Below are 12,423 nucleotides of genomic sequence, written 5' to 3' on the forward strand. Positions count from 1 at the left end.
TATACATGCCTCTCACCGTGGAGAGAGGAATCTTTGCTATTTTTCACTCTAATTCTTTCTTTCTTTCACATCCAGAGTTCTCAAATGATTGGTATCCACTTGCTGGGTTTATTTCCTCAAAACGTTCTTCATTTAAGCCATGGAAATGCAGTTTTCACCTTCACTAATCCATAGAAACTGTACTCTTAAAGGTCACTCATGGCCTTCCAGGCATCAAACTCAGAAACTTTCATTTCATTTTCATTGCTAACTTTTAACAGTGTTAACTAATTCCTCCTTCCAACTCTCAACTCTATCATTCACTTCTGATCGGATTTTCCTCCAGTCTGTTACTCCTCATCTGCATTCTTGGGTAATTTTCCGAAATTCTCCTACCCCCGTACTGTGAGAACTTTGTAAGTTTCTTGCTCACAGGTAATACTCTTCTTTCTATAGTTTTCTTTTCTTGAAGGGTTTTTGATTTCTAACTACAGTAATATTATCAACTATATGTAGCTCACCCTCAATTCTACATTTATCTCCTAGACTTCCCTCCAAAGCTCCAGATGCTTTTCCCAACAATTTAAAAAATATTTCATAAATATCTCACGAACATCTCCATTCATCTCCCCACATGCTGTATTCCTTCCTCACTTCTTCATGTCTGACAATGGAACTAAAAGTTCGCCCACTCTTCTAACACATCATGATTGATTTTTTTCTTCTTCCTCACCACTCCATAGAATAAATCCTCACTTATTTAAGCCTCAAATAAATAAATAAATCTTTGTTTTAATTACGTATCTTCCATCTTTCATTTAGTGTTCATTCACACTTACGTTTGCCCTCATCAATCCCACTTTATGAAGTGTAATGCCTTCCTTGTAAATTTCCCTGACGTAAGCTCTACCCACTCCACACATCCTACACACTGCCTCCACGTTAATCATGCAACACAAATTTCTTCACATCACTTTCATGCACAAACAGATCTATGATGTGTAAATGTATATAGAATTAAGTTCATCCTGAGCAGAATTCCCACACAATCCACAATCTTGTCCTGTCTTATTTCTAAAATTTATTATCTGTAGAATTATTATACTATGTTTTACAGCAAAGTATTTTATTAAAATAGCTGAAATATCTTCCGTTGGTATGCTACCTGATTAATTTTAACCTAAGACTATTCATTTTTTTTGAAAGCCCGCGTACAGCAAAAAAAAAAAAAAAAAGGTATTTAAACATTTGCTTCCCTTTCTCTTTTGTAAATAAAAAGTCAAGCATTCACACTCTCATTTCCTTCATTTTGAGCCCATATAAAAGGGTAGATTTTTAACAGCAGCAAGTTGAAAGGAGAAAAATGAAAAGAACAAGGTACAATTACAATCATCTACCCCACTGTATCTCACTGAGGCTAAAGAGACCCAAGGCTATCAGAAAGACAAATGGTCCCCAGGCCCTCAAAGTGACCCAGCTATTCCTAAGCCCTCAGTTCTATTAAAAGTTGCCTCCAATATTATTTATGACTGAATCGTTGAGGGGGGGGTTACATGGGAAAAACATGTTTGCTACTTTATTTACGCCAAGGCAGAGATCATTGACTACTAATACCCATACTACTACAGTACTGCTACAAGTAATAGGTCACAGAGTACTTTCTCCATAAATTACCTACATGTGAGCTTAAATGTACTTGTGAGTTGTATGATATTACCTGTTTCATATGTAAAAGTGTCACTAAACCCACATCACATAGCTGGTAAATAAAATCAGTTTTCAAACCTAGAGTCTCTGATTCCAGATCTTTTCACAAGCCCCTGCCTCTTTTCAATATTTCTTTTTATAATAGATTTATACATGTCATCATAATGGATCTAGTTGACATATTTAAGGTAGTTTTTGTAACTTTCCTACCAAGCTTTTCTTCACTGTTTATCAATTTACCTGCCATTGTTATCTACCATCCTTCCCTTGCCCTAGAAACTTAGGCAAGTTGGTAAAGATGTGCAGCTCCTAAAATTGTAATGCATTATCTTCAGGCTTTAACTGGGCCTCATCAAGTCCTTAGGAAGGTGCTGTCCTGTTCTCTGATGCAGAATCAGAGACAACATCAAGTCCTTAGGAAGGTGCTGTCCTGTTCTCTGATGCAGAATGGATACAGTGTATATCAGGATGAAGCCTGTCATGTTGGCCCATGAGTGATGTGAAACATCTGACTAAGGGTGGCCAATTGTATATAGTTTGTATTGATAAAAGTTATTTTTATGGTTCTGTGATTCAGTAGATTCTGTTATTTCTGTCTCTCTCTGCAGATTAATAATCCTCACATTTTTAAGTGGGAGCAGATAACCATACTTTGGTGAGAGAATTCATTCTCCTTGGCCTGTCCAGTGACTGGGACACTCGGGTTGCTCTCTCTGGCTCTCTCTGTCCTGTTCTTGGTTATGTACCTGGTGACAGTGCTGGGGAACTTCCTCATTATTCTTCTGATCAGACTGGACAGCTGACTCCAGACTCCCATGTATTTCTTTCTCACCAACCTCTCCCTTGTTGATGTCTCTTATGCCACAAGCATTGTCCCTCCGATGCTGGTGCATTTTCTTGCAGAACATAAAGGAATCCCATATGTGAGCTGTACAGCCCAGTTATTTTCCTCCCTGGGCCTGGGTGGGATTGAGTTAGTTCTTCTGGCAGTGATGGCCTATGACCGCTATGTGGCTGTGTGTGACCCCCTGAGATACTTGGTCATCATGCATGGAGGGCTCTGTACTAGTTGGCCGTCACATCCTGGGTCAGTGCCTCTGTCAGCTCTCTCATGCAGACCACCATCACCTTTCAGTTGCCCATGGGCACAACAAGTATGTTGATCACATATCCTGCGAACTCCTAGCTGTGGTCAGGCTGGCCTGTGTGGACACCTCCTCCAATGAGATCGCAGTCATGGTTTCTAGTATTGTTCTGCTGATGACACCTTTCTGCTTGGTTCTCTTGTCCTACATCCAGATCATCTCCACCACCCTAAAGATCCAGTCCACAGAGGGGAGAAAGGAAGCCTTCCACACCTGTGCCTCTCACTTCGCAGTAGTTGTCCTGTGCTGTGGCGTGGCCCTTTTCACTTACATCCAACCACGCTCCAGCCCTTCTGTCTTTCAGGAGAAGTTGATCTCTCTCTTCTATGCCATTTTGACACCATGCTGAACCCCATGATTTACAGTCTGAGGAATAAGGAGGTGAAGGGGGCCTTTCAGAAACTACTAGGGCAGTTATCTGGATTAACGTCAAAACTGGCAACTCGATGAATCATGAGCATCACTTAGAGAAAAGAGCTTTGCTCGTGTGCTTTCCCACCCAACTCAGATATGAAGCATTGTTACTGCGTTGCCCCGGCAACCAGGAAGGAAATGACAAAATGTGTACTTGTGGTGCCGTGTAGGAGGCTGAGTGATTGGGTTGGGGTGTGGGGTGTAAGGGTGTTTTTATGTCCCAGCAGCATGTTCAGAGAAACTAAGCCCTGCTGTAATAGAACTTCCCACTGTTAACCACTCAGTATCCGTTCATATGGCCTCAGAGTATTTGAGGAAAATACCATTTATTGTTTTTGATAGCAGCATGAAAAATCGTTGTAATCATTGACCCATTCTTGGATCGTACCTTGGAACACTGATTTTATTCAACCACATTTTAAAGAGGTTATTGTATTTCCATTGGGAACAAAATGCATTTTCATATTTGAACACTCACTTAAAATATTGTGTGACATATATAGTCCGGTTCATTAATTGTGTGAGTCAGTATCCTAAGGGGGGCGCTGCTGTCAACGCTGACTAAAATGTTTTTGTGGATGACCTACTGCATGTGGGTATACAGGCTCTGTCTGCGTAATGGAAATAAATGAGAGGAGAAACATCGACCATAGTCACATTTTACCATGATAAGGATATAATCGAGCGTTGTTTGTACACAATGACATTATTTAAGAAAAATATGAGATTCAGTTACTGCTAATTAGCATATGAATAATAAGAAAACTATTGCATGTATATTGGGTACCATTCAAAAGGTAAAATTGTAATTTCTGAAAATTCAGCAAACTTTCTTTTCTCTGAGATCTTGGGAAAAAAATAAGCAAATAAACAAGGAAATAAATGAATACAATGTTAAGACATAGTTAATCTAAGAAAAGCAGTTTTCTTGGAGAAGCCGGTGAACGATAATACAGCTTTGGTTTTGTGTTATCAGGATAGGTCAGTCTGCTCTGCAGATGTTATTCTCAAGTCTCCACATTAAAGGCCTTCTTGTATTCCCCTCCCCATCTCACACACACACACACACACACACACACACGCACACACACACCAAAACTCTACTTAATCTCTGTAAATCTTGTGAGCTGGCATTGTCTGTGAGTGTACCTTGTCTCTGAGGATAAACCTAAATAAGGTAAAAGAGGGGAAAGAAATGATTACACAAGGGATAGGTAAGGGAAGGAGACAAAAAATATGGTAATAGTGGGTCCTCTCACTCTCTTCAAGGGGTATAAAAGAGGGACTCTTCTTTTTTTTTGGTCTCATTATTAAGTCAGTTGGTTGGCTTTTGGTTGATTTGCGTTTGGGCGTTGGTGATCAGAAGTTGAAGGGTTTCCACCGGCACCTATTTTCTCTGTGAAATAAGATGGAGTACCCATGGCTGAGAGTACAGGGGAAGGAGGAAGAGATACAGGAGTGAGACTTGAGAATGGTGCAGGTTTTTTTTTTTTTTTTTGGCTGTGTTGGGTCTTCTTTGCTGCACCTGGGTTTTCTCTAGTTGTGGTGAGCGGGGGCTACCCTTTGTTGTGGTGCGCGGCCTTCTCATTGCAGTGGCTTCTCTTTTTGTGGAGCACGGGCTCTAGGCACACGAGCTTCAGTAGTTGCAGCACATGGGCTCAGCAGTTGTGGTGCAAGGGGTCTAGGGCATGGGGGCTTCAGTAGTTGTGGCACATGGGCTCATTAGTTGTGGCTTGTGGGCTCTAGAGCGCAGGCTCAGTAGTCGTGGTGCACGGGCTTAGTTGCTCCACAGCATATGAGATCTTCCCTGACCAGGGCTCGAACCCGTGTCCCCTGCATTAGCAGGTGGATTCTTAACCACTCCACCACCAGGGAAGTCCGAGAATGGTGAAGGTTAATAGTCCACATGGATATAGACAAATGTGCCCCTTTTACCTGTGGACATCACTGAGCCTAAAGTATGTCTGAATTTCATCTCAGTGTCTTCAATTACAAGGTCACAAAGGTCATATTTTTCCTCTAATTTGACCAACTTTATCTTTATTCTCAGCCTTCTCTAAAACAAAGTTACAGTTGATCATTTTGTAGGCATTGACTTTGTTGTAGACAGTGCTTTTGGCATTGTGGGGTATCAAAGTTGTGTTCAGGTATAGCCGCTACCTCAAGAAATTTACAGTCCTCTAGGGCAGGGGTTGGGAAACTGTTTCTGTATTAGGACAGATAGAAAATATGTTAGACTCTGTGGGCCATACATTCTACATCACAGCTATTCGGCTCTGCCGTGGTAGCAGTAAAATAGCCATAGATAATACATAAAAAAAGAACGAATGTGGCTGGTAGCCATAAATCTAAATATATGGACACTGAAATTTTAAATTTGAATTTTATATAATTTTTACATCATAAAATATTCTTTTTATTTTTTCAACGATTTAAAAATATAAAAATATTCTTTTCTTGTGGGCCATGCAAAAACAAATGGCAGGCCAAATTTGGCCTTTGGGCAATAGTTTGCTACACCATTATCGGGGAAATAGAACAAAAGTGCAAAATGATAACACGAGGTATGCGCATAAAGAGCCCTGACACTCAAAGGAAGAAAGGGTTCATAAAGAGTCCTGATATTCAAAGGAAGAAGGGATTCTTTTCTGCATGTAGGCTGTTATAATGGTGAAGGCTTCTAAGAGAAAATGAAGTGGCCCTCACTTCAGTTTGCATTTCAGAAAGCATCTCATTTCTCATAGTCGTTTAGGTCCATTTACCCAAGATCTAAGGACCCCATACTAATGGGTGAATGGAGGACGTGAATCGCACACTGAGCATAATTCTTAGATCTCGGTTGAATATTAATTGGATGATTTGTATTACTTCTTAGCCGTAGCAGCATTTAGCCACAGTGACAGGTCTTTTGGGGACACATTCCCTTACATACAAGCTGAAGCTTCACTCTGTAACTGTCCCTTATCATGATGTCTGGGACCATCAGGTTCTCCCCTATTCATCCCACTAAAATTCAGGATTTTGAGATCTAAGCCTATTGTATAAAGTATAGGTCCTATAAAATATACACAACCAAGTCAGACTGATGTGGTTTGGTTGTCCTTCTCGTTCCAGATTTGGGCTAGGCTACTCTCGGTGAAATCTGACCCTCATTATCATGAGATTGTTTTCCATCTCGTGGAAAGTATCTCGCCGCTGTATGCATACTATTTCCTGACTGCTTGGAGCCTTCTACATCTTCCTCATCAAAGTGTAGCAGGATAACAAAACAAGAAGTGCGATCCTGGGCAAGTTATAAAACCTCTCTAAGAATCAGCTCTCTTTTTCATAACTTACGAAGAATAATAAGCTCCTCATGAGAAATTTGAGAGTATTGAGTGAAATATATGTAAAGCAGTTAGTAAAATGGCTGACACACAAAAAGCACTTGATAACTGTTTGCTATTATCTTTGTTTTTTTCCTCATAAAGTGTTCTACCCATTTTCCCCCACCTCCTGTCCTCCCTGACCAACTCACTAGTCCATCCCAAACAATCTAAGGGGTCTGACAGAAGAGTAGACGCCAGAGTAGTGTCTAGAAAACAGACCTCTAATTTTTGGCAACAAAGAACAAATTCTGTCTCATGCATTCTCATTGTAGGAGGTATCATCCCCCAAGCGGTGAAAATTGGTCTTCATGGGCGGGGGGCAAAAATATCTTCGGTATTGGGCTTCCGTGGTGGCGCAGTGGTTGAGAGTCCGCCTGCCGATGCAGGGGACGCGGGTTCGTGCCCCGGTCTGGGAGGATCCCACATGCCGTGGAGCGGCTGGGCCCGTGAGCCATGGCCGCTGGGCCTGCACGTCCGGAGCCTGTGCTCCGCAACGGGAGAGGCCACAACAGTGAGAGGCCCAAGTACCGCCAAAAAAAAAAAAAAAAAAAAAAAAGTGTATATATATATATATATATATATATATATATATCTATCTATCTTCGATATTGCAATGGCTTATGGTCCTTCAAAGGGACCATTTAAACAGATATACAGAATATCTAAGGTATTAAATTTTCATGGGGTGGGTGATTAAGAAAAAGATGTCTAAAAAGTTTTCTTTGAGGGATGATGATGAATAAAGGGCTGAGACAAACTGCTCCATCTGTAGAGAACTATTCCTTGTTTGGGCACCAATATTCACAAGTGAATCATAAGCACAGAGGTCAGAAGACATATAGTCCTAGAGTTAATTCGTTATAGGCTTGATGTCTGCTTCATCTGTTTTTTACTATCTTAGTCTATAACCCTGGGCCTTGACTACCTTGACCTACTCTATCTAAGCAAATCCTTCTGCCCAGTTGGTTTCTACCCCTACTTTTGGCCTTTACAGCCACAAAGGTATGGACAACTGAAAGTTGAGTGAATTCACCCTGCTGTGGGACCTGAGTCACGGAGACCCTGTTCAACTTCTGGCCAAGTACCTGGTGGCAGTGCTGTGATACTTCCTCATCAAGCCCCTATGAGCAGTCTGGACACTTGATCACCTGTTCTATATATTTTTATTTAATGACTGTGCTTTGCGGGGTTCTGTTATAAAGTAGTTCTGTTTCACAGATGCTTATTCACTTTTTGGGAGCCAAGAAGTCTAGAGACTTTTAGAGGGGGTATTAGAATTCCCATCAGTTATATAAATATAGGATTTAAGTCAGATTTATAAAAATCTGAAAGAGCAGAGTAATATTAGCTAGCTCTGTGCTACACTTACTAATTTTAAACTTTAAAGGTCTCCTAAATTCTGTAAGCTTATATTAATGCCTTTCCTTAAAATACAGATATTATTATCCACATTGGGGATAAAATATGAGTTTCGAGTATACGTAACTCATGCAAGCTCAGACAGCGAGTAATCAACACATACAGCCGAGATGCAGTTCAGCCTTGGCTTGTCTGAACCCAAAGGCGTCCTAACTCTCGACAAGGACACGCCTTTTGGGATACCGCAGGGAGTTCTGGCACTTTAAGTCTGCTGTGTGTGGATCAGCGTTCAGGTGAAGATGTGAAAAACCCACAGAGCCGTAGTGTTACCATTATAGTTAGGACCGTTAGAGTTTCAAGTGACAAGACCCAAAACAAACTGGAGAAGCAAAGCTAAAAATTAAATAAATTAAATACCTTAACTGTGGAATATTGTAATCAGTATCATGAATAACTGAATCTAGAGTCTAAAGATTTTCTTGAAGTTTGTCTTTTTAAATTTTTTCGTATTTCCTGCCTCTTGGCTTTGCTTCTCTCTGTGCAGCTTGTTCTTTTCTATCATTCATCGATTTCCTCTGTGAGGTGGAAAAAGTGACCCTTGGAGGCCCCAGATATACAACATGATGTGAGAGACAAAATCCTGACTTGTCTGCTAGCTCCAGCGGAAAAAGCTCAGAGATGGGTCCAGGTTGGCTTACCCTGGGTGGTGTGGCCCTTCCTCAGTCAAGCCCTCTGTTAGGGTTATGAGGCATTAACATATTTTTTACTTGAATTGTTTTGCTTAATGGAAACTTATTTTATCACCAGTCATATGTTCAATCTTTGTAAATGTCGCATACATACTTGAAAAAAAGGTGTTTTCTGTAATTGTTGATTGGAGTATTCCATAAATGTTAATTAGTCCACTGTTGATAGTGCTGTTGAAGTTTTCTATTTCCTTACCATTTCCTTATTATTCGCTTCTTTCTACTTGTTCCATCAATTATTGAGAAGTATTGAAATCTCTAACTATAATTGTGAATTTGCCTATTTCTCCTTGCATTTCTATCAGTTTCTGCTTCATGTGTTTTGAGGCTGTGTTATTAAGTGCCTCAGTATTTACAATTCTTCTGTATTCTTGATGAATCTTTTACTATTATGAAATGCTTTTCTTTATCCCTGGTAGTGTTCTTTGCTCTGAAATCTACTTTGAGTGATATTAATATAGAAACTCTAGCTTTCTTTTGATTAGTGTTAACGTGGTAATTTTTCACCATATCTCATGGATCATTGTCCTTCATTGCCTGATGTCCAATGCCATGAAAATTGTAGTTTAATATATTTTGTCCTGATCTATAGTTCTTTCTGATGGGAGGGTAAGTTCAAGCCCTGTTTCTGTCTCTTGGCTAGAAAGGGAAACTTCTTTTGTCTGTTCCATTGACCCATGCCTCTACTGATAAAGCAGTGTTAGATTGTATTGAGTACTGTAGCTTAATAGTAAGTCTTTAAATCAGAGAGTGTCACTCCAAATTTGTTCTACATTTTCAAAATTACTTAGTCTGTATTCTAGGTTCCTTGTTTTCCACATACATTTTAGAATCAGCTTGTCAAATGTTTCAAAACAGCCTGATGGAAATTTGATTAGGATTGCATCAAATTTATAAGTCAAATAGTAGGGGAGAACTGTCAGCTCAGCAATATTGAATCCTACAGTTCGTGAACATGGTATTTCTTTCCATTTATTTAGGTCTTCTTTAATGTCTCTGATCAATTTGTAGTTTCCATGATAAAAATCTTACACGTTTCATTAGCTCTTTTTCTAGTATTCCATGATTTTTAATGTACTTTACATGATACTTTATTATAATTTCAGTTTCCACTTTATTCATTGCTAGAATATAGAAATAAAATTTATTATTTCATACTGATGTGCATCCTTTGTCATTGTTAAAACCCCTTATTAGATTTCCTTTTTTTTGTTATTGGTAGATTCTCCTTTTATTTCTTTTTCTTTCTTTATTGCAGTGACTAGAACCTCTAATACAGTGTTGAATAGGGGTGTTGAGAGTAAATCTGCTTCATTTTTCTGGATCTTAGAGGGGAATCATTCAGTCATTCACCATTAAGAAGGATGTTGACTATTAGAACTTTGTTAATGTCCTTTTTCAGACCGAGGACTTTCTCTTCTATCTCTAGATTCCTTAGTTTTTATAATTAATGGATATTGAATTTTGTCAAAATTTTTCTCATGTCTATTGAGATATATCATATCTCATATAGATATCATATATATCATATATATATCTCAATAGATATCATACATATCATATATATGTCTCAATAGATATATATTATCATATATAGGTAATCTCTGTAGACTCTTGATTTGGTAAATCACATTTTTTAGTTTTTTTAAAAACGATTTTATTTTGAACTAGTTTTAGACTTAAAGAAAGTTTGAAAATATAGTACAGAAAGTTTACCGTAAAGTTAACATCTTACATGATCATAGTACAAATAACAAAACCAGGAATGTAACATTGGTGTAATTAATATTATTTCATTTTTAGGTAAATTATAGTGCTTGGTCTAATTTTATCAGTTTTCTCACTATTTATTTATTTTTTTTAATTTAGAATACTATCCAGGATCCCACATTACATTTGCTTATTATTTCTCTTTAATCTCCTTCATTCTGTAACAGCTTGTCTTTCCTTGTCTTTCATGCCTTGACACTTTTGAAGAATATTGACCAATTGAAAGTTTTACTAACTTTGCATTTCTGGGATAAAGTCAACTTGGAAATAACATATTTATTATAAGCTGGATTCAATTTACTAATATTTTAAAAGTATTTTTGTGTCTATGATGATGAGTGATTTTGGTCTGTAGTTTTCTTTTTTATTTGCAATGTTTTTGTTTGGTTTAGATATCAGGGTAATATTTAAAGAATTAAAGGAGCAAAGTTACTTCTGCTGAAGGTTTCTAGAAGAGTTTGGTAGATTTTGCAATACTTCTTCCTAAAATGTTTGGTTTAATTCACCAGTAAAGCCATTTGGTCTGTTGTTTAGATATAGGACCATTCACGTTATCTGTTTCTTCTTTTACGAGTTTGGCAGCACAAAACTTGTGAAAGAAATTAAAAATTTTTCCATTTCGTCTGAGTAGTCAAATGTATTAACATAGACTATATTCATAAGGTTTTGTTTTTATTCTTTTGATGTCTGTAGGATCAGTAGTGATGTCACCCCTTTCATTTTTTATATTGATAATTTGTGTCTCGTCTCTTCTTTCTTGATCAGTCTAGATAGAAGTTCATCAATTTTATTGATGCCTTCAAAGACTCATCTTGATTTTTTTTTTCTATTTTTCTCTTTTCCATTGATTTCTATTCTCATCTTTATTTTTTCTTAGGTGTATGTCCTTAACTTTGCTTGTAATATTTTGTCTGTTGACTATGAATACTTTTATCAATAACTGAAAGTATCTTTATTTCTCTTTTATTTTTAAAAGACATTTTCTCTGGGCATAGAATTCTAGGTTGGCATTTTTTTTCTTTCAGTTTTTCTGTTAATATTTTTTTTTCTCTGTTATGTAATGCATTTTTTTTTACAACTGCTTTCATAATTTTGTTCTTATTATTGCTTTTCAGCACTTTGATAATGTAGCACTTTGTAATGTTTTTCTTCATTTTTAAAAAATGCTTGAGGTTTGCTGAACTACTTGAATGTGTAGGTTCTTTCTCTTCATTATATTTGGAAATTTGAGTTTAATATTTTTAAAGTATTGATTATGTCTTCCCCTATACCCCAGTACTCCTTTTTACTTCTGGGACTCTGATTTCATGTTTGATATTTCTCACAGCTTATTGAAGCACCGTTCAATTTTTTTCACTCTTTTTTTCTCTACTTCATTTTGGATAGTTTCTATTGCTATGTCTGCAAGTTCTCAGATCTCTTCCTCTGCAGTGTCTAATCTGCTATTGATTTTATCCAGTGTATTTTTCATTTTAGGTATCATATTTTTCATCACCTTATAGTTTGAATTGGGTATTTTTATATCTTTGGTTTCTTTCCTCATCATGCTTAGTGTTTTCTCTGTCTTCTTGAAATGTGAAGTGTATTTATAATGCTATCTTAATGTGCTTGTATTCTAATTTTATCACCTCTGCTGTTACTGCATGATTTTTATTCGTTGATTTTTCTTCTCATTATGGCTTGTTTGCATTCCCTCTCCTTGGGCTGTGGCCTGGAAACTCTTCTGCCTCTTTGTATGCTTGGGAAAATTTTTTACTGGATTACAGACACTGAGTTTTATGTTTTTGGGTGGTGGATACTTCTGTTCTCTTCACCTATATCTTAGGAAATTTATCATGATGTTTGATTTCTTTTATAGTTTCCAGATTTAAGTGCTTGAAAGAGGAAATATTTGTCTTCTCCCTGTACCTATTAAGTGGTATTTTCTAAGGGGTT

At 37.7% G+C, this 12,423-nt stretch overlaps 1 long non-coding RNA gene and 1 pseudogene across 1 annotated transcript in view; both read left to right on the forward strand.

Annotated features, from left to right (window-relative positions):
• Positions 1–12,423, forward strand: part of LOC109549748 (uncharacterized) — a 339,321-nt gene that overhangs the window by 228,284 nt on the left and 98,614 nt on the right. The gene's annotated exons all lie outside the window — the stretch shown is intronic.
• LOC101339609 (uncharacterized) overlaps positions 1–12,423 on the forward strand; it is a 31,987-nt pseudogene that overhangs the window by 12,743 nt on the left and 6,821 nt on the right.

Source organism: Tursiops truncatus, chromosome 9 (genome assembly GCF_011762595.2).
Source record: "Tursiops truncatus isolate mTurTru1 chromosome 9, mTurTru1.mat.Y, whole genome shotgun sequence".
Taxonomy (NCBI): Eukaryota; Metazoa; Chordata; class Mammalia; order Artiodactyla; family Delphinidae; genus Tursiops; species Tursiops truncatus.